Source organism: Halichoerus grypus, chromosome 10 (assembly GCF_964656455.1).
Source record: "Halichoerus grypus chromosome 10, mHalGry1.hap1.1, whole genome shotgun sequence".
NCBI classification, from domain to species: domain Eukaryota; kingdom Metazoa; phylum Chordata; class Mammalia; order Carnivora; family Phocidae; genus Halichoerus; species Halichoerus grypus.
In genome coordinates, this window is record NC_135721.1 from 119,535,930 (window position 1) to 119,561,406 (window position 25,477).

General features: G+C 42.3%; 2 long non-coding RNA genes across 3 annotated transcripts in view; one reads left to right on the top strand and one right to left on the bottom strand.

Annotated features, from left to right (window-relative positions):
• LOC118531752 (uncharacterized) overlaps positions 1–25,477 on the bottom strand; it is a 358,190-nt gene that overhangs the window by 207,394 nt on the left and 125,319 nt on the right. The window lies entirely within an intron of this gene.
• LOC144379167 (uncharacterized) lies at positions 6,407–23,540 on the top strand. The gene is made up of 2 exons (XR_013441526.1): positions 6,407–6,437; positions 23,423–23,540. It is a non-coding gene; the product is annotated as an uncharacterized LOC144379167 (long non-coding RNA).

Sequence of the window (25,477 nt, forward strand, 5' to 3'; positions counted from 1 at the left end):
GTGACAAATATCAGCTAGTAATATCAGTATCTCTTACATGGTGCCAATACATAGGGAAATGCAAAAGCTTCACATTTCTGAGTTGGCTGCAAAACCAAATCACACTTTTTGTTCCTTCTTGTTCTTCATTGCTGTCACAGAGCCTGGTTCACAGAAGCAACTGCAGGGTGTCTGCAATGATTGGGGCAGACTCGTGGTCTCATTGACACCAGCTCTCAGCTCATGCCTTTTATGGCTGCGGCATGCATGCCTCACCTTTCTGGATGAGAGAAGATCCTCTACTGCTGGGATCAAGCCACCAGTCCCCGGACTTTGTCCGGCCGCATTGCCCATTGATCTTTGCAGTATGCAGTATGGCAAGTGAGATTCTGTGAACTATAGTGCCACTTTGCCATGACAGACTGGGATCAGTGGTAGGTTTCTACATGGGTCCTGCCCTGGCCCCAACATAATGGTGATTGCTCCAGTGGAAGAAGGTGTTGGGAGGTGTCTCATCAACTTTCCATTTTTAGGGGGCCTCTGACCTAGCAGCCCGCTGAAGACGAATATGGTGATGTCTATGGTGTGTGGGAGGAAGATGCAAATTGCACAGTTGGCTGCCACCCAGACTGGAGGCTGGGGATGGAGGCAGAGCCAGGGGAGCGGAGCAAGGAAGGATCTTAGCTGTGGATGAAACTGTTTCATCCCTCCCCTGAGGGGTGGGCCATCAGGGTATTCTGAGCTTTGGCAGTCAGGGCAGGAGAACCAGGCTGAGGGGAGGTGTAGCCAGGATAGGCTCTGAGCCTCCACATACTTCTCGCTTCACCCACGTCTGAGCCCCACCTCATCCCTCCTCACATTCTCAGAGAACGTGGTGACGACCATCCGTTAGATCAAGTCCTCTCAATGTTCTTTGCTCTGACCTCTGAGGCTATATTTGCTCCAATGTCTCTCCTCTGTGAGGCCATCTCCCTGATTAACTCAGACCCCTGTGATATGCTCTGTGCAACTTCCTTTTCCCCATCTCTGTACTGAACATGCCCCTTTGCTTCCAGTACAGGCAGTTACTGTCTCCATCATTTATGGGATTCCTACCTCTCTGGGGGACACACTCTCCAATGGCCCAGTCCCAGTGTGCCTTTCAAAATGAAATTCTGAAGCCCTCTCAAAGTCTGTGTGCTTTCTGAAGACTTTTCCTGTTGTCCTAAAAGGTTATAATCTTACCTTACTCAGAACTCCCACAGAACCACTCCCATTACATTGGGTGTATGATATATTTATCTGAATTACATGGCAGAAAGTTCCTGAGGGGAGGCACTGAGACTTAATTATTTGTGCATCTCTAGCACTGCAATGAGAAGACTAAACACATATTGGTTTATTTGAATAACAAGACTTACATTATATAATGCATCATATATGGGAGGAGCACAAGCAAAGATGCTCAACATTAATTTATTAAGAAAATGCAAATTAAAGCCAAAATGAGATACCCACTAGAATAGCTACAATGAAAAAAACAATAAAACTGACATTATCTCATGCTGGCAATTTTACAAATTAACTGGAACTCTCGTTAATTGCTAGTGGAAATGCAAAATAATACAGCCATTTTAGAAAATAGTGTGACAGTTTCTTATGAAGTTGAACATATATACTTACAGCAATTTTTCTCCTAGGTATTTACCCAAGAGAAATGAAACTTTACATTTATCAAAAAAAACCCAAAAAGCTATTGTGAACATTACAGTGGTTTTATTCATAATCATCAAAAACTGGAAACAACCCAAATGTCTTTGAACTGAAGAACTGATAAACTGGTATATCCATACATTGACATACTATTCAGTATTAAAAAAGAAACCAACTGCTAATACAAACAGATTCATACTATATGGTTTTGTGTAGATAATGTTATGGACTCAATATGTCCTCCAAATGCAAATACTGAAACCTAATCCTCAACATCATGGTATTTGGAGGCAGGGCCTTTGGGGGGTGATTAGTCCATAAAGATGGAACCCTCATGAATGGGATTAGCGCCCCTCTATAAGAGACCTCAGAGAGCCCCCTTGCCCCTTCCTCCATGTGAAGATGCAGTGAGAGATGGCCATCTGTGAACCAGGAAGCAGGCATTCACCAACACTGAATCGGCCAGCACCTTCATCTTGGACTCCCCAGCTCCCAGAACTTTGAGAAATAAATGTATTTTATATAAGCCACATAGTCTGTGGTGTTTTGCTATAACAGCCTGAACAGAACAAGACAGATGATATGCTGGGAAAGACAAAAATTATAGGAACAGAAAACAGATCAGACTCTGAAGTTGGAGGTAGATGGAGGACTTGGGTTGGGGGGTTGTTAATGTTCTATATCTTGGTTTTGGTAGTAGTTAGGTGTTACTTATTTTTCAAAACTCCTAGAACTGTATAACCAGAAAAAGCAATTTTTACTGTATGTAATATTAGACTTCAGTTTTTTTTAAAAAAGTAAAGAAAGAAGACATTTTGGAAGTAGTGCAATCTCTCTCACCCGTGGTCCACAGAGAGGGCATGAGCAACCCCTCCACCCAGCTGGCTTCCAGAGTTCCCTGCTTTAACCAGAGGTCACTGAGCTGGTGAAACCAGAGTGTGACGACTACTACAGTCTACCCCAAGGTGCAAGGTTGGAGGTGGTAATGACTTAAGCTATATCACAGATGTGAAGGAAGCAGAAGTGAGTTATCTAGAGTTATCAAACAATTTTATGTCAAGAACATGAATGCAAACATTTGACTGACATAAATTTTATTGAGCTTTTACACATTAACCCAACCCAATGGACAAATGGATAGAATTCAGTGAAAATAATGTCTGTCAAAAGACTGACATATTTAATTTTAAAATAGCTAATCAGTCTTTCCTTTGGACTCTCATAGCCTCCACATATACCCCTTGATTACAGTATTTATCAAAATGTATTTTAATGATTTGTTTGTCACCCAGGCTTCTCCACTAGGACTTTGGGTTCCTTGGGGTCAGGGATTTTAACATACTGATTTTTTTAATTAAAAAATTTCTTTTTATTTGATACAGTTGACACAATGTTAAATTAACTTACTGATTTTTGCATAGCAGGTACATAGTAAAGTCAGTGCTCAATACATTTCTTTGGAAAGAATGAGAGGATGAAAGAACTCATGATTTCTACCACTAGACGCCATCTTGTCCTCTACTTCTCCATAATTCACCCACTCTATACATCTCTAACTTCCACAGACCCTCTCATGCCTGTAGCAATAGCCCTCCTGCTGCCCACTCCTGTCCCTCGTACAATTCTACATCCACATACCAGACAGACTGATCTTTCTGAAACACTAATCAGATCTCACCACTCCCAGGCTTCCCTTAACCAATGGTCTCCAATCAAGTTTAAAACAAAGGTCAGATTCCTTAGTTGAGCTTTTAACACCCAACAATTTCTGTTCCTTTCTACCTCTCTGACCTCACATCTAAACACTCCATCTTTGCCCATTATGCAGCAGACCATCAATTTTCTTTCAATGCTGCAAACGTGGTTGGCAGGGTCTGTCTCAGAGTCTTTGTGCAGGTAGCTCTCTGGCTTATAGTGTTTTTAGTCTGCTCTTCACATTACTGGTTCTTCTCATCATGCAGATCTTTGCTTCAATATTTCCTCCTCTGAGAGGTCTTTCCTGACCACATAATCTAATCTCACTCTCGATCATGTGACCCAGCTTAATTTCTCTGTATAGCACGTGTGCCAATGGGATGCTTGTATTGTCTATTACATATCTGACAATAATTCTGCCTCCCCTCCTGTAGTGTATGCTCTAAGAGATCAGGAATCTATGTTACCCCTGGTATCTCCCCATAGCCTACACATAATAAATGTTTAATGAATGCTCAGTGGGGGATGGATGAATGGATGAAGAGATGAATTCATGAATGAATGGCATCTTTCACCAAATCACCATTATTTTCTAACAGAACATCCACATCAACCTTATCATACAAGTTTTCCCTACTCTGTGCTACCCTGAAATATGTGCCAGACAACCCCACTGATGCCTGTCTCTAACTGATGTATATTATATGATTAAGTTAATAGGAAGGAGGAGGATGGAATATGGAATCAGACATAGCCTTCAGCAGGGTGGGGAGAAAAAAAAATTTAATGGTGGGGACAAATACAAGATGTTACATACTTTATAATTCTTACAGCTATCCTTGATCTATACAGTTCCTAATTCCCTCTTAGATGGTAACTGAAGGCATCTGTGTTTCTTTTATCCTTGTGAGACTAATGCTCACTCATCTTCCCAGCCTGTCCAGGCCACAGTTACCTTAGAGAAGGTCATAAAGACTTCCACTTCACTACCCCTGCCTGGCCACCCGAAGCTGTGGTCAGGCCTGGCCTGCAGCTACAGCAGACAAATCAGCACCATCTCGTTTCCAAACTCTGATTTGCCTTTCTGAGGCCTCCAGAACTTAATGCGGTCTCTGCCTCTGCCCTGTCCAGGGATCATTTCTAGATGTTTCGTTGTAATATTAAAAAAATCAAAGCAGACATATTTTCATTTTGTACAATTGTCCTTTGACAACTCAGCTGAAAAAAAGCAAAAAAGCAAAAAACAAACCCAAGCCTCTGTATCTAACATGAATAGCAAGTGTACCTTGGCAACTTTAAAATTAGAATTTCTCCAAAGCCAAAGTCAGACTGAGCAGGTGACCAGATGCCAGTTTTTCAGAATGGGTTTCTAGAATCAGATTGCCTGAATTCAAACCTTACCAGCTAAAATTGGGCAAACCACATGACATCTCTGCGTCTCACTCTCCTTATCCACACTGAGTGTCCCAGTCTCTCTCTCAAGCTGGTGTGGTGAGGGTTCCATGAGTAAATGCGTGCAAGGCTCTTTGCACAGTGACAAGCACATAGAATATGCTTCATACCTGGGGAGGTCTACTAAAAATAATTATTATTGAGTGAATTTATTGATTATTTTACTTTTTCTTCCACAAAATAATACTAACCTTACTCTCCACTTTGAAGCATTCATTACTGAAATTATAATATGCAATTTCCTTCATTGATGGCTCTATATCCTCCTTGTCCTGTTTGTTTGTTTGTTTCCCAGAGCCTGGAGATGGCAGGGTGCGGGTAGAATGGGAACACTCTTTGCCTCATCCACTGGCAGCTGGAGTGAAATTCTAGCAGTCGCTCCAAATCCAGAGCTGGGACGCATCCAGCAGTGGAGCCTGCAGGAAGTAAACAAGTTCCACCCACTTCTACTTCCCTTCTGGTCCACATCTGGGGACTCGCAGCCACCCCCAGACTCCAGAACACCCTCATCCTACACCAGGAGTCAACAGACAGGAAAAAAAAAAAAAAAAAAAAACCCACTGCTATAGAGGAGAATGTATTTGCTACAGAAAAAAAAAAAAAAAGAAAGAAAGAAAGAAAGAAAAAAGACTGAGTCCAAGGTAGGAACTTTTCATGGTAGTTCAAGAAATCTAATTCTAAAGAGCCCTTGGGAGAAGCCAGGGTCCTCCCCAAGGGAAAAGATGGCAAATTGTATCATTTCAATTCACACCCATGAATGATGTCTCTGCAGCTGTTTGAATTCATTCTGAAATACAAGCAATCTCAGTAGGAGTCTGAATTTTCATAAAACAATTCCCTGCTGAGTTGGTTCAGCTAGCTCCACCCTAGCCCTTCCATACACCTCGGCGATGAGGACATTCAGAGTCATTTTTGCTTATTTAAGCACTCACAGAGTCTTGGGATATCCAACTCTCAAGGCTAATGCATCTCTGGATATTTTGCCCCTGCCTGAAACAACACACAGCTCTCTGACAGCATTGGAAAACATGGGCAGGGGCTGCACATTGAGGAATAGAGTCCTGGCCCCAACTGGGTTAAGTTTCCTGCTTCTAAACCTCTTTAATTGAAGGTCCTCAACTCAAAGTCTGGTTGCCTCGGGTCCCCGAGTCCATCCAAGGGGAACAGTTGTACCCACTAAACTGTCCTCTTCCCTAGTGTTCCCAAAGGAAGTAGAGCAAATGCGTCAGGTGTTCCTCCAAGGCAGTTGCTATGTACTCAGGGGTCTTCAACCGCAGACCCCTTAGCTCAATCTGACTCTTTCATTCACTATTATGATCTCATCTCTGGGACCAGGATGATGTGCTCTGACATTAAAAAAAATTTTTTTTTTAAATTGTGGTACAAAACATTTAACATAATATTTACCATCTTAACCATGTTTAAGTACACAGTTCAGTGGTATTAAGTACACTCATATTGTGCAACCATCACCAACAACCATCTCCAGAACTGTTATCATCTCATAAAATGGAAATGTTATACCCAATAGACAGTAACTTCCCATTCTCCCCTCTTCCCAGCCTCTGACAACCAACATTCCATTTTAGGTATGAATCTGACTACTCTAGGAGCCTCACGTAAGTGGAATCACACAGTATTGGTCTTTTTGTGACGGACTTATTTCACTCAGCATAACATACTTGAAGTTCATCCAGGTTGCTGCAAATGTCAAAATTTCCTTCCTTTTTTAAGGCTAATGGTCCATTTTATGTATATGCTACATTTTGTTTGTCCATTTTTCTGTAAATGGACACTTGGGTTGCTCTCACGTTTTAGCTATCATGGATAATGCTGCCATCAACACAGATATACAAATAACTCTGAAACCCTGCTTTCAATTCTTTGGACAACATACCTGGAAGTGGAATTACTGGCTCATATGGTAATTCTATCTTTAATTTTTGGAGGAAATACCATACTGTTTTCCACAGTGGCTGCACCATCTTGCATTCCTGCCAAATGTACATGATTCCAATTTCTTCACATCCTCACCAACACTTGTAATTTTGTTTTGTTTGGATGGTAGCCATCCTAATGGGTGTGAGGTGGTATGTCACTGTAGTTTGGATTTGCATTTCCCTAATGATTAGTGATGCTAAGTATCTTCTCATGTGCTTAGATGACATTTGTATGTCCTTTTTGGAGAAATTTCTATTCAAATCCTTTTGTCATTTAATTGGTTTGTTTGTATTTTTGTTGTTGAATTTTAGGAGTTCTCTATGTATTCTAGATACTAACCCCTTACCAGATATAAGATTCACAAATATTGTCTATTATGTAGGCTGCCTTTTCACTTTGTTCATAGTGTCCTTTGACACACACAAGTTTTTCATTTTCATGAAATCCAGTTTGTCTATTTTTTCTTTTGTTGCCTGTGCCTTTGGTGTCATATCCAAGAAATCATTGTCAAATCCAATGGTGTGAAGATTTTTCCCTGTGTTTTCTCCTAAGAGGTTTATGGCTTTAGCTCTTTCATTTAGGTCTTTGAATCACTTTGAATTCATTTTTGTACGTGGTGCAACATAAGAGTCCTGGTATGTTTTCTGGTTGTTGGTCTCTAAGTATTTTCTAATCTCTCTTGTGATTTCTTCTTTGATCCACTGGCTGTAAAAGAGTGTTAATTTCCTCAAATTTACAAATTTTCCAGTTTTATTTCTGTTATTGGTTTCTAACTTCATCCCACAGCAGTCACAGAAGATACTTTGTATGATATCTTTTAAAATCTACTAAAACTTAATTTATGACTTAACATATCATCGATCATGGATAATGTCCCAGGAAGTACAATTGAGAACAACATGCATTGTGTTGCTGTTGGGTATCTGGTTGGTTTATTGTGTTGCTCAGGTCCTCTATTTACTTACTCTTCTTCTGTCTGGTTGTTTTATCCATTATTAAGAGTGGGGTATTGGAGTCTCCAGCTATTATTGTAGAACTATTTCTCTCTTCCATTCATTCAATTTCTGCCTATTTTTTGATGGTCGGTTATTGTTTATAACTGATATATTTTCTAGCTACGTTGAAACTTCTCTTAATATAGTATGTCCTTCTTTGTCTCTCTAACTTTTTTGATTTAAAGTCTATTTGTCCAGCACCTGGGTGGCTCAGTCGTTAAGCGTCTGCCTTTGGCTCAGGTCATGATCCCCGGGGTCCTGGGATCGAGCCCCGCATCGGGCTCCCTGCTCGGCGGGAAGCCTGCTTCTCCCTCTCCCACTCCCCCGCTCTCGCTAACTCTCTCTCTGTCAAATAAATAAATAAAATCTTTAAAAAAAAATAAAGTTTATTTGTCCATTATTGGTACAACCACCCCTACTCTCTCTTGGTTGCTATGTGTATGGACTGTCTTTTCCAACCTTTCACTTTCAACCATTTGTCTCTTTGGATCTAAAGTGAGTCTCTTATAGATAGCATACAGTTGGACCATCTTTTTCATTCTGTTGAGCTTTGTCTTTTGATTGGAGAGTTTAAACAATCTACATTTAAATTAATTACTGATAAGAAAGGACTTCTATAGTTTTATTTGTTTTTGATATACTCTATAACATTCTGTCCCTCATTACTGATATTACTGTCTTTTTTGAATTTTTTTTTTTTTTTGTAGTGAAATGTCTTAATTCCATTCTAATTTCCCTTTGTATATTCTGTAACTATTTCCTTTGTGGTTACCATGGGGATTACACTAAACATCCTATAGTTCTAATACTCTAATTTGAGTTTATACCAACTTAACTTAAATAACATACCAACACTGCTCCGTCACAACTCTATCCTCACCCATTACAGTTATTGATACCACAAAATTACATCTAAAGCAAAAACTAAAAAGAAGATGGCTAAGAGTTTCCTCCATAAGAGACAAAGCACCTCTGACTCTCAGCTCCATCCCTGATGGTTTGGTCCACTAAGCTGTCCTTGCTTCAGGACTCAAGCTATAATGTACTTTTGAGAAATTATCTGATAAAAGAATTGAAAGAACTATGGCAGAATTGGGCTTTCCCAAATTGGTCATATTGAAGATGCTGTCTGGGTTGGGTACCAAACGCCATTTCTCCAAGCATCTCCAAAACAGCAGTGGTATGGACAACAAACAACGTGATGTCATGCTCATAACAAAGCTGGATTCTTAAGATACATAGCTGGAGTTTTCACTTTCTGACCTAGAAATGAAGCCTCAGAGGTCTTAGATGCTTCCACAGCATCATTTCCCCTTGCCATTAGACTAATAAGAAGGTATCATTCATTCTATTATACCGCTGGTGTCCTTCCCATGTTGTTACTGGCATACTCTGTGCTTTAAACAACAGGAACAAGAAACATCCCATGAGAAACCCCAGGTTAAATTTATTTGATTTCCTTTTTAAAAAATGAATAAAGCCAGAAATGAAGTAGAATTGTGAACAGGCATGTTTTCCTGGCTGAGTTTGGGGAGGCAGGCTGTGGTGACACCAGAGATGGGCAGGGCTGGCTGCCAGTAGGAAAACCCATGTGATGGCTTCTCTCCCTGTATCTGTATGAAAATGGGCTCATCTGGTCTGGCCTTGGGGCTTGGAGTGTCTCCTCATTTTGCAGAAAATGCAGGAGGTTTCTGGTACCTAGCAAACTCTCAAAGCTGTGTGGGTTTGAGCTAAAGAGAACACATTTGATTGTGATGACTACTAGATCTCATGAAATGAAGACAGAATGGGGAGACATCCTGGATTTGACTGGTTATTAATACCGGTCTATACCAGGGAAAGGTAGCTCATCAAAGAAAGCCAGAACTCAGATTCCCTGGGAATTCACCCATTCTTGAATCTTCACCCCTTCCAATGTAGTTCAATATAACATAAGGGGGTGTCTCCTGGAGGTGAGGAAAAGAAAGTATTGGTGAGGCAGGGGTGAGACAATTCAAGACAGAGGCAGCTTGGGTACCTGATGTCTCATCAGTCTGCTCCACTTAGCAAACAGAATCTCCTGCCTGGGGGCATCAAGGCTGAACTATATAAATAGAAAATTGGATGGGTTATAGTCAAATGGTAAGACAGAAACAAAATGTACCAGTTCTGAAAGGAGAAATTCTTCAAGCCATGTAAATAAGGGGGTCAACTTTTTGAATTTACTAAGTATAGGCTCTATGCCTAAAAGTCTTTGATGGTAGATCTCAAAAACTGGGCATTCTGAATTCTGATCAGAACTATACCCTGTCATAGTAAACAGACTAAGACTGGAATCTGGAAAGGAAAGAGAAGATCATTGGATTGCTTAGCTTTTGCTGCATAGCAGACCACCCCAAAACCTCTATAACTGTAAACATTCATCATTTCTCATGATTTCCTGAGATTCATGAGATTCATGACTCTCTGGCGGGGGTGGGGGAGGGCTCTTCTGGTCAGGGTTGCCTTGGCAGAGGCTGGGTGGTCTAGGATGGCCTCACTGACACATCTAGTGGTTGGAACAAAATCAGCTGTGGCTGTGGAGTTGATTTGACCACATGTCTCTCATGGCCCAATAGGCTAGCTCAGGCTCATTTACATGGCCTTGGTCACAAGGTTCTAAGTGTGGCCAGAGAGAACCTAATGTGCACTCACTTTCCAAGCATTGCTTGGGTCACACTGGCCAAATCAAGTCATGAAAGCAGTCCAGAGACAGTGTGGGAAGGCACCACCAAGGCCATGGGTAGAGGAAGAGAAATCATGTGCAGCCATTTTTACAATCAACCCCAAGTGTTTTCTCCTTTCCACTCATCCTGTTTCCTCTTGACAGAATCACCTCCTTCTTCCATTTACAACAACTGACCTGAATTATATTCACTAAACAGGAATCTCTCCAACATGCTTGCTGAATATCCAGAGATTTCGGTGCAATTTGTTAATAAGGTTCTCTCATGTGTCAGAGGTTGGATGAAATGCGGCTGGTCAGCATGTTTCCAACATAGAAAGTGTACACCAGCTCTGGAGTTAAGTCACAAGCTCAACACTAAATTTATTTTCCATGGGGTAATTGCCTAAGCTACCGCTTTTCCAAGAAGAATCTTTCTGGAGCCTTTGTTCTTTTGATTGAAATTTAATCAGCTTCTTGTTTGACAAAAATGACAGGCTGCGTGAAAGGGGAAACAGAGTTTGGGTTTTACCAATCCTAATTCCTATCAAACATCAGAAGAAAATAAGCACTTTCTACATAATGTGTTCCACTTCATGTTGTAGACTCAAATTTATCACTTAAAGAGAGGGGGAAAAAAAAAGCCTAACTGTTTACACTTCGAGGGGAAAAAAAAGAATGGAGACAGTTAACTCCTTCTCTCTGGGGTTTTCCATATCAAGTCTTTTTTAAAGAGAAAGACTTCTTGAGTTTGCCATTTGGCTCAGTGGAGTAGAGATACAAAGAAGTCAAAATTCAAGAGAGCACTTCCAGGTGATGCGTCCTGAAATCTGTTTGCCTTCTGGCACATAGGACCTACTCAGGAGCCAAAATTTACTGTCAACCAAGTCTCACCCAGACCATGAATTCTGACCCCCAGCCCTAATACCGAATTTAAGAGAGCAAGAATTCTTAATTCTGTGACTACGAAAGCACTGGATTTGGAACTGGAAGACATCCTCATCTTAGGCAGATACTCAATAGCTCTGTGATCTTGGACAGATTACACACATCCTCTGTGATTTTATTTCTGCATGTACATGATTTCTCCACTTGAAAGGTGGTTGGTTGGGAGGTTTAGAAAATGGGCATCTATGTACAAATATGGAACGCAAAACTTAACTTCACAAATGTTAATTTTACACTATCTTCTTTCTTTCCTTTCTTCCCCCCTTCCATGCTGTTCCCATTTTCCTGTTCTGGGGAAAATGCAGGACAGCACAAAATAGAGATGATGATGATGATGATGATGATGATGATGATGATGATTCTACTACTAATAACAATACGATAAAGCCATATTGTGTGTTTTTGTGATAGAGAATACAGCAGATACTTAAAACAGAGGCAATTTGGACCAGTTTCATAAATTTGCTAGTGATTGGTCATAGGTAGGCAGGTGGCTCCATCCCAGCCAATGACACAGAGGGGAAGCCCACCTGTCCAAGATCCCATGACTAGCAAGTGGCAGAGTCTGTGTTTGAGCCCTGGCAGTCTGATTTCAGAATCCATGTGCTTTTCTATTAATCTATAACTCCTCCCTAATATAAACTAATTCATTTATTCATTCACTGTTCAAAAATATGTTGTCTATGAATGCCACACACTATGGTGATCATTGAAACAAAGCAAAGCCATGAGGGGATCACAGAAGAAGCGGCAGTGAATTTTGTCTGGGGTAGGGAGGCAGAGCTGGATGCAAGGCTTGGTCTCATCACTTACATGGATGTGATGTTCTGCATGTCAGTTGGACTCTATGAATTCAGCCTCTAGTTTTGTTTAATGGGTAGTGGGGGCCTGCCTTCTGGTCTACCTCTCAAGTTTAGCATGAGGACTAAAGCCAAGTCACATGTGAAAACACCTACCCCAGAGTCTAGCAAGTGGTAGTTACTCAATGAATGTTCGAGAAGAGACTTCACAAAAGGGCAAGGTTGTGCAGAGGGACATTTTTGGAAGATCGGGACAGCAAAGGGGGTGGGGTGGAAAACTCAGGCTGAGAGTGGAGACAGGGAGAAGACAAGGGTAATCAAAGGATGCAACCAGAAGTAAACAAGTTGGATGCAAGAGAGAATGGCAAGCAGCCCCAAGAAGTACAGCCTGACTTTCAGTAACCCAAGGGCTGAATCCTCACCCTGACACTGATGACTCTGGGGCCATGGCCAAGTTGTTGAATATCTATGAACCGGTTTCCTCATCCATATCACAGAGATGAGAGGGTCTCCTTCCAAGGAGGTTAAATGAGGTCATGGATACAAGTACCATCTTGATGATACTCCACATGTGATGTATGTTCAATTAACTGTGGCCAATATGTTTATTGGCAGCAAGGAACATGATGAATGGGAGGTGGGGCAGATGGGCCATACTCGGTAGGGCTTTAGAGCCTCCAGCCCAGATAACATCCATTGTCCAGCTCACTGTGATAATTCTGACTCTTCTCATGGCCTCAAGCAAGACCTTTAGGCCTCTCAGCCAAGGATCAAACCACTAGCACCTCTTGTCTCCTTATCTCTGCCTCTAATTTGACTGGATCTGTTTGATGCCTGGGGTGCCCTTACAAATAGCCCTTCCTTCTTATGCACACAGGAAACCATGCTTTGCCAGCTTGAAGTAGAATCCCATCTCACAGAAGTCCAGTTCAGATTGAGAATTTAAAGCCACAGATGCTAAGGAAACATGATGCTGAGAAAGTTTCATTAACCCTTCTTTCTTTACTGTTCCTCAGAAAGTCCTATCCCCGGGTTTGACCTGAAGGCAAACGGTTTCCGAATCAAGGCTGGCCCGACACTCCCAACCATAGCTGGTCACACCTGCCCCACCCCAGGCCACCCTCCATTCTGACACTTTCATGATGGAATGGCTTTAATTATTTATGGCTGTGTGTCCCCAGCTAAAGGGAGTTCTTAAAGGACAGCTATGCTGTTTAATTCACCTGTGGATTCCAAGCCCCAACAGAGTCTCCTCTCTTTAGACCATGCCCGAACAAATAAGTTAATGAATATAAACAATCAGCCCCAGAGCGCTACTTTTGGGAGATGCTCCCAGGGAGGGTTATGTCCCAGGATACAGGCCCCAGGACATGGGTGCTCAGGGAGAAGGGAGAGATAATACATGTGCAAGGAGGGGAGAGCCCAGGAGCTGGATGTCTCCACCAAATAAAAATGGGCAAAGTCATCAAGCTTCAGGCCAATACCAGAGGAAGAATGGTGGGTCTTTCTAAAGAGCTGGGCCCCACCCAGTGACCACAATCCATTGTTTCTTGCTCTGTTGGCTGCTCCACAAAGCAAGGGGACAGCAAGCCAGGAGTTCTGGGCCCAACATGAGCAGAGCAGGGAACACAGGGGTATGTAACTGTGGGTGTGTCTCTGTCTGCAACCATGTTTTAAGACAGGAGAGCAGGAGAGAGGAGGAAACAGACACTGGACAATTCGGGGATAGGATATAAATAAAGACCCTTGGACAAATGACACTGAATTCTAAGTGGGAACTTTTATCATGTACCAAAGAGAGTAGTTTTTGCTTCTAACAGAGATCTTGTTCCCTTAGATGAGATGACAGATCCCCAAATTTCTACTTCTTCTTAGATGAGGGGAAAGAGCAAGGAGGAGAAGTGGGGGATGGGAGAAAAGGAAGGAGGAGGGAAGGAGGGGATGAAGGAGAGAGGAGGGAAGAGAGAAGGAGTGAATTTCACGAAGACCACAGGGAAAGAAAGAAATCGCAGCAACTGAACTCTTCCCTTTTTCCTTTTTAATCTTAGTTTAGATGTTCTCCTGGTAAAATCATTACAAAGCCTGTTTATTTTTAAAATTGAAAGATTGGGAAGAGTCATAATGAGATATTATGTGTAAAAGTTGCACATAAATTTCCTCTTGTCATATTTTGGGCTTCACTAACGTATCCCCTTGGCAGGAGGGAGGGAAGCTGATCGCTTTAGTATAGATTGTGTGCGCCTCAGAAATATTGCCCTAGGAGAGAGCTCCTGGGTGGCTGACTTGGCTCCATGCTGATTTAGAAATTAGCTGGGCTTTTATTGGCCACACTAAATTGTTCTCTGGAAAAAAAAATACATTTTTATTACAGAACAAGGGGCAGATGATTGAAACAAGACTTCCTTCCCCGTTTTGAGCTGTGTTTTAGACTGTCAAGTATACGTTCTTCTCTGGGGTTCTTGCTGCTGTTTAATGGGGGCACGCAATATCCACCAGTAAAGAAATTACCTCGTTTCCCTCATGTCCCCAGGGAATTCCTTATCCCTTAATAATGTTCTGCTTGAGTTCTTCTGAGTGCATGAGTGGGCAAGTTGAGGAAAATGGAGGCGCTGTACAATATTCATATTGTAAGGTTCTGGAATGAGAAGGAACTGGGAGTTGTCCTTACAGAAGGGATTAGGAAGACTGCATCTGGCCACCAGCCATTGACTACAGACCCCGGGCCATGGTAATACCACAAAGACACATAGCTGCAATGTTCTACCGGAAGCAGCTCGTGGCCAGGGCTGTGCAAGGCACTTGCACATAAAACCAGGCCAATCAGAAGTGACTCCGGGAGCAAAGGAATTGTTTGTAGACAACACCCAAACCAACGCTTATATGGTTCCTCTTTCTCGATGAGCAGCCTGACTCCTCTGACTTCCACCTCCAATTTGCCATGGGACATCGGGTTCTTCCTCAATTCTGGCAAGGCCCTTGAAGCACGGCTGTGCCCACCACTGCCCTCCCCTCCATTTCCACTGCCCTCCTGATTTCAGAACGAGGATCTTGCTCAAAATCTGCTCCAGCTCTGGGCCCCTTATCCCTTCAGGAGAAATGCTATGTTTATATGGATGGGAACTAGCTGTTTTCTGGAAACTTTCTAAAAATTAGTTTCATTTATTAAAACCTCAAAGCCAAAAATCGTATCCAAAGTAAATTAGTAGAGTAATACAGAGTAATGAGGGTATTTGAGGGATGGATTGCTCAGCCAACTGAACCATCTTATTAACCCTTCAAATACAACTCCTGATTTTCTTTTTTTTAAATCTAAGATGTGTAAGTGTACCTCCCTGCATGAATACACAGTATGATGAAGTTGTTATGATCTTGGACTTGAGGTTATGCCAAAACTGAATATGACATGGGTGCTCTCACATTCCAGATTTGGGTCCCTGGGAAAACCATAGGCCATCATTTACTGATCCTGTTTCCTCACCTATACTATGGGGTTAATCACAGCCCTATCCATGAAGGCTAAATATATATGTGCATATATTATTATATATGTATATATTATATATGTATATATCATATAAATGTTTTGCATGCATATATTATATGTGTATTATATGTGCATATGTAAATGTAGTATATATGTATTTTATATATAAAATATATAAAACATACAAAAACAGTAAGTACCACACCTGGTACTTACCAGTAATAACTCATTAAATGTTACTGCTGTCATTGCCCACCATCAGCACTTCTTAGCTGAAAGGTAGATTTATTTTCCCCACAAGCTAAATTCTACAACAGAGCCAACTCTCCCAAGAAGTTAGTGGTTGAGCTAAGACAGAAAACATAACTTTTGATTGCTTATCCTCCTCCACTAAACTTCAGACCACACTGCCTCCTATTAAAATTAATTTCTGTTCCCTTCGGGTGGAGATTTAAATTTGTCATGCCTCCCTAAGCCACTGGACCCCAAGCCCCATCACTGATTGTTCCTTAGGGAAGCCAGAACTGCTTGAGGTAATTAATCCTCTACAGGCTCCCCTACCAAGACTGCGAAGGAAACACCAAATTCTACTTGGTTTCTTTCTAATTAGTCACAGAGAGAGGGAGTGAGGGAGACAGACTAAGGACAGAAAGGGGCTGAGCTACACGGGGTGTGGTTCACATGTGTTCCCAATCATGACCACACAATGAAAATGTTTTCTTTCTGGGGCAATCAGGCAAAATCTTGGAAAAATGAACATTTTTCCCCCCTGTATGTACAATAATAACAATATCCCAAATTTGAAACCTTTTTTTCCCCTCAATCTTGGCACAGCTTGGCTTCCAAAAGATTTGGAAAACTTCCAAGCTCTGATGGCCTGTGCATGACCCTTTCTCCAAGGACCAAAGCATTTATTTTATAATAATAAGCAAACATGTATATGATGCATATTAATGGGCAAGGCTCCGTTCTAAGTGTTTTACATATATTGACTAAAATGCAATCTCCTTTAACAGCCCTACAATGAGGTGCTGTTCCTATGTCCACTGAACAGATGAGGAGACTGAGGCACAGAGAGGTTTAGTGACCCACCAAAGTTGATCAGTTAGTACAGGGCAGAGGCAGGATTCGCACTCAGGCTGTCTGGGTTCCAAGCCTGTGCTCATCACCATGGACCATCCTTCTGCACGCAGCCTCCGTGGTGGAGGGGTTAAGGCAGACCCAGAGGGCCAAGACCTGATGGAGAGAGTTAAAGAGGATCCACAAAAATGAAAATGAGGACTCCCAGGAAAGGCTGCACCACCAGGCAACTGGGTATCAGTCCCTCTCTTGTACTGGGGCTCTGCCTTTCTGGTTCTCTGCTTTTCTAGCTCATGAACAAGACAACTGTCACCACTACCCTTGTTCACTATGCTTCCTTATGCTCTTCACTTTGATTGACATCCAGACTCCATTCTCTTACACTCTTGACCTTGAATTCCATTTCTAGCCTGTGCTTCCCCCAGGTCCTGACCTCCATATCTCCAGCCCTGCCCAGGTACCCTGATCCTGGCTCCTAATTGCTCCCTTTGCTTAACGGCCTTGTTTAACATCCAGACCCTGAATTGGCCCTTGGCTCTGATTAATTGCAGCCTGGGACTCAGCAGCAGGGGTCTGAATCCCTTCCCAGCCACTAGAGTAGCCAGGCGTGACCCGTCTTGGCTAAGCAATGAAGGATGCCACACCCACGTGTTGAATATGGAGGCTGCCATGAAACCTACTTCAGGAGTTGGTGCATATGTCACAGACACAACTCTGCCAGCAGAAAGACCCTCAGGGGCTGGCTGCCATCTGCTAAAAAGCAAACATGGATGGATGGATAGACGGATGCATGGTCTCTGACTTCCCCTGATTCCTTCCAGGATTAGAATTCTTGGATAGTGGTGTTCAGGGGCTGGGGAAACCACCATTCCAGGAACAACTGGCAGAGCTTTTGCATTGCTGGGGCAATTAATGGCTTTCAGGGGCAGAGATTAAGTTTAGGCCAGGAAGAGAGGCACAGGTCTAGGATACAGAGCAGTGATTCAAAGATAATGGGTCTGAGCTGACTGAAGAAAAGGAAAAGAAGTATTTAATCTGTGAGGGATATTGATGGTAGAGATACTCCAGCATGCGGTTCCCAAGAAACACACACAGTTCAGCTCAGAGGCCTGATCTTTCCTGGAAGATCGGAAGGTATCGGGAGACATACTAATCTCTCAGAGCAGCAGGGATCAGGGACCTTGCTCCCTGGAATCTCCAGGCACATAATCTGGTGTAAACTCATTAGAACCGACATGAAGACAGCACAGAGGAAGAGAAGGCATGATTTTATGTATATATATGCTTACATATGCCGACTTCCTGCTGGATGGGCTCAGATGCTTTGGAAATATTCACTGGCATCCTAGACAGGGCTTCTAAAAATCATGTACTTATATACATCTGTCTATATTCTAAATCACTCAATAAAACATCAGCTCATTTAATTTTACAACTAGCCTATGAAGTTATGGTTATTAGAATCATGATCCGATGTTACAAATGAGGGAATTGAAGTACAAATAGTCAAGTGACCTAGCTGAGGTCAGTGGCAAAGCCAACACGTAAAGCTAGTCTGGGTTCTTGAGTACTATGCAGTATAGTCTACTCTACTCTACTCTACTCTACTATACTATACTTCATAGTACTCTAAACAGTCCTTGCCTTCCATGTGTCCAGGTTCTTATCCCCCAACAGCCCAGTGTAAGGGGAAGCTTATACATGAGCAGCTCTTCCCAAATGAGACAGTGATGGACAACTGGCTCGGCAAGATCAACCATAGGCTCTCTCCTGGAATTCCGAATTGATTCATGGGGTGGGCAAATAATGGGAGATGTGATGTAGAGTTAGGGTAAAAGTTGACAACCAGGTCATACACAGCCATGTGCACCCCATATTCCTGGGGAAGAGGGAGTGGTGAAGCTTCCCAAAAAAGCAAAGGGATGGGCACATGCCCAGAGCAGAGGCCAGAGGCACCTTGCAGCACCCAGGAAGTAAAAGGAATAGCTTCATTCCCTGATTCCCAGTCTGAGAACCCTGTGGCCTGGCTGAAATTTGCTTCCTGCTCATAGATTGTCATGTAATTGATCATGTAAGCAATCAATGTTGACTACTAAAGCAATCCTTGACTAAGAGAAGAGCTACTCTATAAGTGGAGATTATACCCAAACTAGTATGCCTGAGATTAATAATAATTTCTTGAAGGTTTATCATGTGACAAAACTGTGTGAATACTTTCGATTGTCTCACCTGATTCTCCTGATAATCCCATAAATTACTATTCATTCTCTTATTTTAAAGAAGAGGATTTTGGGACTTACAGAAGTTAAGGAATTCATTCGTTCACACCACAAACATTTGAATTTCTGCTTTGTGCCAGTCATTTTTCTAGGACTTAGAATCTTTCAACAAATGAAATAAAGATCCCTTTGCCCTCATGGAGGGGAAATCAGAAAACAATAATCATAACAAGTTAACTTAGAATATTAGATGGTGAGAAGTACTATGGGCATGGAATGAGATCTAAATGAAGGTTACCTGGAGAGTCAGGGTGGTGGTGGGTCCTCTGTTGTAATTTTTAACAGAGGGATCAGAGTGTACTTCATTGGGAATGGTGTTATCGACCAGATGCTTAGAGGAGGTGAAGGAAAGAAACTTGTGGGTATCTGGGAGAAAAATATTCCAGGCGGCGGGGACAGCAAATGCAAAGGCCCTGAGGCAGGATCAACAGCACAGAAGCCAACTGTGGGTGGAATGAGCAGGTCAGGGAAAGGAAGGAGGCCAAAGAAATAATGAGGCTGGATCACAGGACCTTGCAACTGTCATAAGGACTTTCTGTTCTGAGTAAAATGATGACCTATCAGAGAGTTTTGACCACTTGAGTGACTTTATCTGACTTCTCAAAAGGACTACTCTGGACGCCACTGTAAGAATCAAGACCCTAACCTCTAGGGTCATACAAGCAAGTGTATTTTACTCCTAAGCATTACACTGTATTTCTTCTTTAATTATAAAGGTTCTAAAGTGATGAAGGGCTGTTTCAAATTATCTTCCCCTCGCTATGATCTAGTGCCTCTCAGCCTTTGCTCTGACAGGAGAAGCCTCTGCAGACCTCTTACACTACTGAATGGTCATCAGAATATCAGTTAGTACTGATGATGTAAAGATTCTTACTATTTGCCTGGCACTGTTATAAAGTGCAGTCTCATTTGAGCCCCACAACAAGGCTATGCGGCAATGGCATAGTTCTGATCTCACTGTGCAAATGAGGACCTGAGTCTTGGAGAGTTTCTTTTCTCACCCTGGCTGCCAGGGAACTCTCCCACTTAAAGATTTCCCAGCTCACCTGCCTTGGGATAGGAATGGCCTTTCAAGCAACTTCCCACCGAGAAGTCTGGCAGCTCCTTAAGACCAGAAACTAAGTCATGTGCTTCTCTTTATTAATCTGTTCCCAAGACAGTATCCTGCACATAGAAAACAAATCTAAGATTTATTTTGGATGATTGCCTTATGTTAACAACAACTTTTAGCCAAGTTAAAATAGATCTTGGTGTTTCTAAGCATTTCCATAGAAGTTAATTTTAATTCCATTAGAAGCCACAAAGGAGCGTGTTCAATATGGAGTCCTTGGATGCCATGGGCTCATCTCATGAAACTTCAGGTGGGTAATGAATATATATTTGCTGACCCATTGATACATAGTCAGGAGCCATCCTGTCATGTAGCACACTCCGCCACCCCCTTCCGTAAGTTATTTACCCAGTCTGGGTCTCATTTTCCTCCCTTGTAAAATGGAACGCTACTAAGGTTGCCGTAATCATTAAATAATCTAATGCATACAAAGCATTTACACACTGCCTGGTTTGTAACAGGTGCTCAAGAAATGTTTCCTTTTATTCTAGTACAAGCTTAGAATTCCTTTTCTTACACTAGGGATGCTAGGGTAGATCTGGGCCAGATAGAACTGAAATCTGCTGAGACAGATACTCTGCTACTGCTCAGGCTTGTAGAACTATGTGCCATGAAGACAGTGGTATGCTGGTAAAATGTTTAACAACTGGCTCTTTATTTTTGTTTTTTAAGATTTTATTTATTTTATTTATTTGAGAGAGAGAGAGAGAGAGAGAGCACAAGCAGAGGGAGCAGCAAGCAGAGGAAGAGGGAGAAGCAGGCTCCCCGCTGAGCAGGGAGCCCGATGCAGGACTCAATCCCAGGACCCTGGGATCATGACATCAGCCAAAGGCAGATGCTTAACTGACTGAGGCCTTTCTCTTGCCAGTTCAGAATATACAAGCAGCCCAAGAGGGGCAGACTCAGCCCCTTCTTGGCTCTAACAGAGGGACTTATCTTTACTGCCCGTGTCGACAAGGTGATTTTTACTTTAAGCACATTATAGGGTAATTCCAGTCTAAGCACATTACACACCTTAACTCATGTAATCAATAGATGTGATTTTTATCCCAACTTCATGGATGAAGAAATGAATGACGAAGCTAGAGAGATTAAGAAACTTTCCTAGGATCACACAAGCGAGTATATGGCAGAGTCAACATTCAAATTAAGTGGCCTGGCTCTGAGTCTGTTCTCTTTTCTTCTCTGCTGGCCCAAGCCCAGGACTGGTGGGTCTGATCCTGATCACTGCCCAGAAAGGAAGTGCAGAGAATCCTATAGGTTGCCCTCAAACCTCTCTGCTGGGCTAGGACCAGCCTAAAAGCTTTGTTGCTAAGTTTCCTGCTTCTGTAAAACCCATCCTATTCCGAGCTGATTGCAAGCCAGTGAGCGCTGACAGGAGCCTAGAAAGTGCCTCGCTCATTTCTCCCTCTGGTACCAGCAACCCAAGGGCTGCACCACGACAAAGAGGCCGAGGGGCCTGGGACTGAGGCTTTTTGAAATACTGCTTTGGCATCTCCATGGGAGGTGCAATTCCAAAGTCTTCCTTAACTCGCCTTTCACGGGACCTGAACAGAAACCCCTGCTACTTCTGGAAGTACATTTCCAAAGGTTGTTCTGGCAGCCGGAGCATAACAGCTGCTCAGCAATGCAGCGATCCAGCAGCCCCAGAAGAGTAGGGTACAGCGAGGCCGATGTCCTGTGCCAAGCCCAGCACCCACCAGCTGCCCCCCTCCCCCTTCCATCAGAACAGGAGCAGCATTAACTCTATCAGTGCCAGCCGGCTCAGCCACAGGGAAGGAGCTGGGTTTCCTGGAGGCCACGTTGCCCCTAAACACCTAGCTAGTGACTTCAACTCATCCGCACTCTTTTCTCTCCATAGTATTTTTCTATTGTTCTGTCTTCCCATGAAGACACTGGTCTTGAAGTCCCTGTGCTGAGCATTCTTTTCTCATTTCGTTCCTGTACCCGTCCGGCTTCCCTCTCTGCTGGCAGCCCATAGCCATCTACATTACAGTCTAACCCGTGAGTTATAATAGAGAGAAAACATACATTATAGCAAGTTAAGTGGGTTCTAACATTTAGAGGAATCTATAGTGATTAGAAAGCCCCTTATTATGTCATTTCTCTCTCTTTGCACAATCATTAGCATTCTTGGATACCACAAAGCATGAGCAAAAAACACAGCGAGATTCCCACTCCTTGGTAGGCAGAGAAGGGAATGCCTCATTCCAAATATTGATCTTACATGAGAAAGATAGAATGAAGACTTCTGGATTCCCATCCCTAGGGCTCAACCCAGTGTAAGCCATTTGGGGTGGGGCCTGGATCCCCAAGGACGAGAAGCTCTTTAAGCCAGGCAGAAAACAAACAAACAGTACAGACACAGACGTGAATAAATAAAGCAGACAAATCCACAAATGGGAAGGCTCCCCCTCCTGCTCCCAGGAGACAGACTCCCTGAGCCCTTACAGATGTCATAGCAGAATCCACTTGCACGCTCCATGTTGTGCAAACCCAGTACCTAAAGTTACTCTAGGAAAAATGGAGTGGGGAGAGACAGGAACCTTTTTTTTTTTTTTGAAAAAGAGAAGACGACTCCCCCCAACCACCACCACACAAATACCCCTTAACACAATCATGGTTCCCCCATCATTTCACTGAGATTTGCCTCCCGTGGGGCTTTTTATGACTATATTGGTGAGTTGACAATTTGGCATGGCCTCCATGGAGATGACATAGGACTGGCCTAGGACCTGGTCCATAAAGAGAAGGATGTGGACTGAATTACGTGGGGGGGGTGGGGGGTGGGGGGGCGGTGTGTGAGGAGGGAAGGAAAGACAGACAGAAAATTAGAGGCCAAGATCTCTTCACAGAATTGTGTTTCTGCTCTCAGGAAGGCCATGTGAACACCATCTTGGTGAACACACATTCACAAACATAAGCAATGGTGAACTCACATCATTGCCTGCTTAGTTTTCTAAAATCCGTTGCTGCCTTTGATGTAAAAAAATAAGGTTTATTCGGTGTTAAAAGGGGATTTTTAAAAATAGAAAAATATATCATCACTGTTCTGGCACAATGACTTGGTACCTGTGTTTTCTGTTGAGTTTTATTCGTGAACCCATTTTAAATCATAAAAATCTGTGTTGTTTTTTATTGCCTTTTTCTTTCACTCATCTGCAAATTTTACATATTTTTCATGTTTACAAGAGACTTCAGAGTGACCAGTTTTTAATCGATATATACAATGAGTGGAAATTCTACCACAGCCTTAACCGTTCTCTTATTGTCAATTTTTTAGGTTGTGTCTATGACGCACGTGTTCATTGTGAAGCTGAGTGTTGCTTGTGGTGGCTCATCTCCTTGGGATAAATTCCACGGAGAAGAATGACTGAATAAAGGAAAACTAATATTCTGTGGCTTCTGTTACATACGGTCAGGTTGTTTTCCAGAAACATTTACATTTTCAAAACAACATCACCCTAAGAATGGGTCAACCTCACAAAAATGTTGCCAGCTCTGGGAATTGCTGATTTAAAAAAAAAAAAAAAATAGGCACATTTAAAATCATCTCCAATCCTTTCCCTTTATGATATCCTATATAAGAATTACAAGGACAATTGGGAAAAACCCAGCATTCATTATGTAGACTCTAGGAAAACCACCCCATTTTACTCCACAAATTCCAAAGAATCCCAGCCAGAATGCAATGTGGACCAACCCGGGAGGGGATGCTTGGAGGTGAAGAGTATCTTGCCTGCCAGAGTGGGAGGTGATGCTGCTCATTGAAGACAGTGGCAGTGTTGTTGAATGGGAGGTAGGTGGTTCTGAAAAACTCTACTAAGATCCCCCATCCCCTTCAGAAGGGGTAAGGTTTGGTGCTCTAAACATGGAAACCCTTCCTCCCCCCAAATCAACAGAGAAACATTCCTCTAGCTGCTCAGGCTGCTTTCTCAAAAGTGGACTGGGAGTCTGGCAAGATAGTGATGCTTAGGACTTCAAGGATTCCTCTCCAGGATACCCTATATACATAGCACCATTAATGCTATTATTAATGTTCAACTATATTAATAGCATAGCACCATTAATGCTGCTAATAAAAATAGCTAATATTTATTGCACTCTCTTATAGATGATCTCATTTAGTCCTCACAACATTATCTACTCACTTGACATGTTAAGAAACAGAAGCATACCAGGCTTAAAAGACTCGCTCAGGGTCACGGAGCTCATTTGTAGACATGAAACCAGGCCATCTGAATATAGAGTTTCTGCTCTCCTCAACCATACTGCAGATAACCTTCTTTCAGTAAACTTTCTGTTCACATTTCTTCCATTTTAACCTCCCTTCTCCAGAAACTTCTACAAATCTTTGTTGGCCGACATACATATTAGGAGTAGCGTGAGTGGCAATGACATAAGCGCCCTCCCCCTTTATCAGCCAACTGTGAATTTAGCACTGACCGTGGACATCTCAAATTTGTTCCCTATCAAGATGAGACTCCATCCACCCGGATGCTCCTTCACTCTCTGGTAGGTTTTGTCTTCTTTATTTAAAGTTATTTAAAGTGGGAGCCAAGTCGTAAAGCTTTCACAGTCTCTTACAGAAAAATCACCAGATCTGTTTGCAAAAGAAACACTCCTAGTGGCCCACTCGGCCATAGCTGATTTCTTCCCAAGGACATGCCCATGAGACCGTCTCCCAAGACACACAACAGGTACTATCCCTGAATAGTAGCCGAGGCCAGAGCTCCAGCCCAAATTGCACACTTTTGTCAATAGTTCCTGTTACAATATCACCACTACAACAAACATGTATCCAACTCTCCCTGGATCCCTGGCCATCAGAGTATGAAAAACAATGCTATATTTTCAGGAAATGTTAAAAACATTGATCAGACTAAGAAAAGTAGTGAATAAAGCCATCACAACTTATTTTAAATAAACAAATAAGGAAAACATATCAATATATCATATGTCCCACATTTTTAGTTTTGTTCACTTTCCAAATGAATGAAAATTTAGAAATTTATAACATCAGAGCTACAACTCAAAAGCCTCTAGAAAACATGAATTTGTCCCCGATTGCTTATTTCAATCAAATTTACATGGAAATAACATTATACTTTAAAAGTTTTTTTAAAAAACTGACTAGGTATACTCTGGTTAATTTCCTTTTATGAGTATTTTTCGACACAGGGTCAGAGCCCCAGAAACGCCTGGGTAGTTTGGTTAAATGTCAATCACCAGCTTTATTCCAGGCCTACTAAAACAGAATTTCTGCAATCAGGGCACAGGAGTTACAGTTTTTAAATTTCCCTTGGTTATTCTTATTTACCCCAAAGTTTGAGAACTG